The sequence below is a fragment of the Tachyglossus aculeatus genome, chromosome X5 (assembly GCF_015852505.1).
Source record: "Tachyglossus aculeatus isolate mTacAcu1 chromosome X5, mTacAcu1.pri, whole genome shotgun sequence".
NCBI classification, from domain to species: Eukaryota; Metazoa; Chordata; class Mammalia; order Monotremata; family Tachyglossidae; genus Tachyglossus; species Tachyglossus aculeatus.
In genome coordinates this window covers 12805743-12811440 of record NC_052097.1, presented here as the reverse complement: position 1 = coordinate 12811440, position 5698 = coordinate 12805743, and the positions used below count along the sequence as shown (strand labels likewise).

Here is a 5698-nt window from a genome sequence, read left to right as displayed (position 1 = left end):
AGTAGTTTCTGCTTTGATGGGGAGATGGTTGGCGTTGGAGGTTTTGAGGTGTGGAGAGATGTGATGAAGCAGTATTTTAGAAAAATGTCCCAGGGAGCAGACTGAAGTAAAGACTGGAGAGGAAGAGACTGGAGGCAGGGAGAACAGCGAGAAGGCCAATGCATTTTTGTTTTTATGGTATTTATTAAGTGCTTTACTATGTGCCAGGCACTGTACTAAGCACTGGGGTAGATCGCAGCGCTTAGAACAGGACTTGGCACACAGTAAGCACTTAACAAATGTCATCATTATTATACAAGCTAATCAGGTTTGTTGCAGTCCATATCCCACATGGGGCTCACAGTCTTAATCTCTGTTTTGCATATGAGGTAACTGAGTCCCAGAGAAGTGAAGTGATTTGCCCAAGACCACAGAGCAGACAAGTGTCAGAGGCAGAATTTGAACCCAGGCCCTTCTCTGATCCTCAGGCCCGAGTTCTATCCACTAGGTCATGCTGCTTCTCAAGAAGAAACATTTGATTAAGCTGGTTTCTTTTAGTAGTCAGATTTCTCTCAACCCTCCGGAACTGCTTTTCTCTGATTTTCCAAATTAGCAGCGGGACATTTGCATGCTTTTAGGTATATGTCTTGTAGCCCTTCTGACATTTGCCTCTCCTATGTGGAGAACACTTCTGTAAGGGTAAGTTTCATTTCAGAGAACATGAGAACTCTTCTTAATCAATGTAAGGTAATTGAATGTCTTTCTTTTCTCAGTTCTTTCTTTTTCTTGTTATTCAGGAAGCTTTAGGTTCTGGGGACAAATTTCTTTCAGAGTAGGAAGAGGACAATGAGCTTGATTCTCCTGTTGAGAAGTCCTGAAGGCATAATAACTACCCACCCACCCACCCACTAAGGGGTTTAGAGAGGACTAAGCTCCCCTCTTCTGCCCTGTATTTTAGGTATAGAATCACTGCAGGGCCTGAAGAAGTCTACATTGCTGCTCTTTCCTATCCCCTCTCCCTAATCTATTTTAAATTCTCTCTCCCTCAGTAAACTGTAAGTTCCATGTGGACAGGGATCATAATAATAATAATGATCATGTCTACCAACTCTGTTGTATTTTCCCAAAGCTTAGTATAGTGCTCTGCACACAACTAGCACTCAATAAATATCATTGATGGATTGACTCATAGCCAGTACAGCCTTCTGAAGCTCTATTTACAGCTTGTCTTGCTTGTGTTTTGCCATCTAGTCATTTCCGACCCATAGTGAACCATGGACACATCTCTCCCAGAACGCCCAGCTCTCCGTCTGCAATCATTCTGGTAGTGGATCCACAGAGTTTTCTTGGGGAAAATCTGGAAGTGGTTTACCATTGCCTCCTTCCATGCAGTAAACTTGAGTCTCCACCCTCAACTCTCTCCTGTGCCACTGCTGCCCAGCACAGGTGAGTTTTGACCTGTAGCAGATTGCCTTCCACTCGCTAGCCACTGGCCAAGCTAGGAATGGAATGGGTAGGCCTCTGCTTGACTCTCCCTCCCATAGCCAAGACTGGTAGAGGACTGGAAACTCTCCAGGTGCCACCCTGGAAGGGACTATATACAGCAAGAGCAGAAAAACAAAGGCAGTGGATAAACAGGCACTGGATAAATCTTCACAACATCTCCATTCATTCATTCAATTAGTAATTATAATAATTATGGTATTTGTTAAGTGCTTACTATGTGCCAAGCACTGTTCTAAGCACTGGGGTAATAATAATAATAATAATAATAATAATAATAATAATAATGGCATTTGTAAAGTGCTTATTATGTGCCAAGCACTGTTCTAAGCCCTGGGGTAGATACAAGCTAAGCAGGTTGTCCCATGTGGGGCTAACAGTCTTAATACCCATTTTACAGATGAGGTAACTGAGGCTCAGAGAAGTTAAGTAACTTGCCCAAAGTCACACAGCTGACAAGTGGCAGAGCCGGATTAGAACCCACAACCTCTGACTCCGAAGCCCGGGCTCTTTTCATTAAGCCACGGTGCTTCTCTAATCCAATTCTATTCAATTCAATTCAATTCAATAGTATTTATTGAGCACTTCTTGTTTGCAGAGCACAATATTAAGCACTTGGGAGAGTACAATATGACAATAAACAGACTCGTTCCGTGACCACAAGGAGAATCGTACTGTTCAAGCCCTTGCCCTGTGCCATCTCCACCACTGAGTCAGTCTTCTCAATCAATTAGTCGTATTTATTGGGCACTTACCATGCTCAGAGGACTATATTAAGCACTTTGGAAAAGACAATGACAATAATAATAACTGTGGTATTTGTTAAGCGCTTACTGTGTGCCAGGCACTGCACTAAGCGCTGAGGTGGATACAAGCAAATCAAGTTGAATACAATCCCTGTCCCACATGGGGCTCACAGTCTCATTCCCCTTTTTACAGATGAGGTAACTGAGACCCAGAGAATAATAATAATAATAATAATGCTGGTATTTGTTAAGCGCTTACTATGTGCCAAGCACTGTTCTAAGCACTGGGGGAGATACAAGGTAATTAGGTTGTCCCACATGGGGCTCACAGTCTTAAACCCCATTTTACAGATGAGGTAACTGAGGCATAAAGAAGTTAAGTGACTTGCCCAAAGTCACACAGCTGACAAGTGGCAGAGCTGGGATTAGAACCCACGACCTCTGCCTCCCAAGCCCGTGCTGTTTCCACTATGCCAAGCAGAGGTGGTAGGCATGTTCCCTGCTCACAACAAGCTTACTGCCTAGAGGGGGAGACAGTCATTAATATAAGTAAATATATTACAGATATGTACAATGGTGCTGTGGGACTGAGGGAGAGATTCATTCATTCAATTGTATTTATTGAGCGCTTACTGTGTGCAGAGCACTGTACTAAGTGCTTGGGAAGTACAAGTTGGCAACATATAGAGACGGTCCCTACCCAACAGTGGGCTCACAGTCTAGAAAGATAGAGAGATGAATAAACGGTGCAAAATTCAAGTGCACGGGTGACGCAGAAGGGAGGCGGAGAAGAGGAAATGAGGATTTAAGGAAGGCTCTTGGAAGAGATGGGATTTTAATAAGACTTTGAAGGTGAGGAGACTGATCCTCTGTCAGATGTGAAGAGGAAGGTCTTTCCAGGCTAGAGGCATGATATGGGTGAGTGTTCGATGGAGAGGTAGATGAGATCAAGATACAGTGAGGGTTGGGTTGTTATAGGAAATCAGAGAGGATCAAGGGGATTGACTGTTTTAAAACTGAGGGTAAGGGCTTTTGGTTGGTGGCGGAGGTGGATGGGCAACCACTGGAGGTTTTTGAGGAGTGGGGAAACATGGACTGAACGTTTTTGTAGAAAAATGATCCTGACAGCAGAGTGAATTATGAACTGGAGTGAGGAGAGTAAGGAGGAAGGGAGGTCAGCGTGGAGGCTGAGTCATTAACCAAGGTGGGATAGAATAAGAGTTTGGATTAATATGGTAGCCATTTGGATGAAGAGGAAAGGGCAGATTTTAGCCATATTGTGAAGGTTGAACCTGCAGGATTTTATGACAGATTGAATAGGTGGGATGAATGAGAGAGATGGATTGTGGATAACTTAGTATGATGCTCTGCACACAGTAAGTACTCAATAAAGACCACTGACTCACTGATTGGGACCCCACCACCTTCTGGTCGATACTTCACTCTGCTGTCCAGATCACTTTTCTAAAATATTGTGTTCTGAGCATGTCTCCCCACACTTTGCCAACCACCAGTGACTGCCCAACATCAAGGAGATACTTCTCACCATAGACTTTAAGGCTTTCAATCTGCTCTGAACTCACTACTTATTTACCTACTTACTTCCTACTTAGTCCAATCCTACTGTGATCCAGGCCACAGTTCACTTCTCTAATTATGGTATTTGTTAAGAACGTTCTATGTAGCGAACTCTGTTTCAAGCTGTGGGGTAGATACAAGGTAGTCAGGTCGGACACAGCCCTTGTCACTTAACTTCTCTGTGACTCAGTTACCTCATCTGTAAAATGGGGATTAAGACTGTGAGCCCCATGTGGGACAACCTGGATTACCTTGTATCTACACACAGCAAATATTCAGTAAGTTGCACTGATTGCTTAACAACCCCAGCCATAGTGAATTCTGGGTAAGGAAGCCTAGTAATTACTTTTTTATGGTATTTGATAAGTGCTTCTTCTGTGTCCAGCACTGTTCTAAGCTCTTGGGTAGATACAAGTTTATCAGGTCGGACACAGTCCCTGAGCCATGTGGGGTCACAGTCTAAGTTATTCATTCAATTGTATTTATTGAGTGCTTACTGTATGCAAAGCACTGTACTAAGCACTTGGAAAGCACATGTCACCAACATTTAGAGACGGTCCCTACCCAACGACAGGCTCACAGTCTAGAAGTTATGAAGTTATGACCTTGGGTTTTTGAATAGGGTAAGGAAACCTTCTTCTTCTCCAGATTCCTCTTTCCACATTTTACCTTCCTTTCCTCAGCCTTAACAATCGAAATAAGTAAAACCAGGTAAATTCAAAAAGTAATATTTTCCTCATGCAATTCCAGAATCTGTAAACAATCTAAAATAAAGTATTTATTCAATATGTTACATATTGAAATATGTTACAAGGCTCCCACATAGCATCTGTAGGCTGTAGATTCAATTTTAATTCAAAATGGGATGAACCCTTATTAAGTCTTCCCCACAAGGTTTTCAAACAGCCAAGTGCACCACTGTCAGTAGGGGGAGGAAATAGGATGATTTTCAAGTCAGTTTTTGGAAGAAATGCATCTACTTCTTTAAGTGACCATCCAAGATTTTCAGTAATTGTAATGATAGGTTTTTGTATTTAAGCAGATGCCTGATTGGTGAATACATTTTGTCGGCAATTGCCTCCACTGGAGTGGTATTTCAGGCTTGCCACCTCACATATGAAAGGAAAAATAGATCTGTATTTTTGATTTGTTAACAGTGAAGGATTTGTATAGGGTGAGTTATTTTTTCAAGACTATAGCTATTAGACTATAAACTCCTCGCCGGCAACTCTACTGTAATGTACCCTCCTTAATGCTTAATACAGTGCTCTACCCATAGTAAACATTTAATAAATACCGATGATTGATGGATTAATTTCAAATAAACCTTGTGGCTGATTAAGGGCTTAGTACAGTGTCTTGCATACAGTTAGCGCTCAATAAATACTATTGAATGAATGATGCTGCATCAATACCAGTGTCAATGATACTGCTGTACATTGAATCATAATTAGTTAATTATGACACTTGTAAAGCACTTACTATGAGTCAAACCCTGTTCTAAGTGCTAGGGTAGATACAAGTTCATTAGGTTGGGCACAGTCCCTGTCTCACATACGGCTTACAGTCTGAGAGGGAGAACAGGTACTTGTTCATTTATAACATAAATTATAAATTGAACATTCAAAAATTCCATAATTGCTTGAAGGCTGGTACATTGTCCATTACAAATTCCAGACTGCTTCATCATCCCTATAAGGCTAAAGGCTACTAAGGGCTACAGCTACATCTTCTAAACAGCGTGGCTCAGTGGAAAAAGCCCGGGCTTTGGAGTCAGAGGTCAGGGGTTCAAATCCTGGCTCCGCCAACTGTCAGCTGTGTGACTTCGGGCAAGTCATTTAACTTCTCTGTGCCTCAGTTACCTCATCTGGAAAATGGGTATTAAAACTGTG

At 42.2% G+C, this 5698-nt stretch overlaps 1 non-coding gene across 1 annotated transcript; it reads right to left on the bottom strand.

Annotated features, from left to right (window-relative positions):
- Window positions 1-1435: 1435 nt before the first annotated feature.
- Window positions 1436-1573, bottom strand: LOC119947745. Its single transcript, XR_005456544.1, has one exon. It is a non-coding gene; the product is annotated as a small nucleolar RNA SNORA7 (small nucleolar RNA).
- Window positions 1574-5698: the final 4125 nt, after the last annotated feature.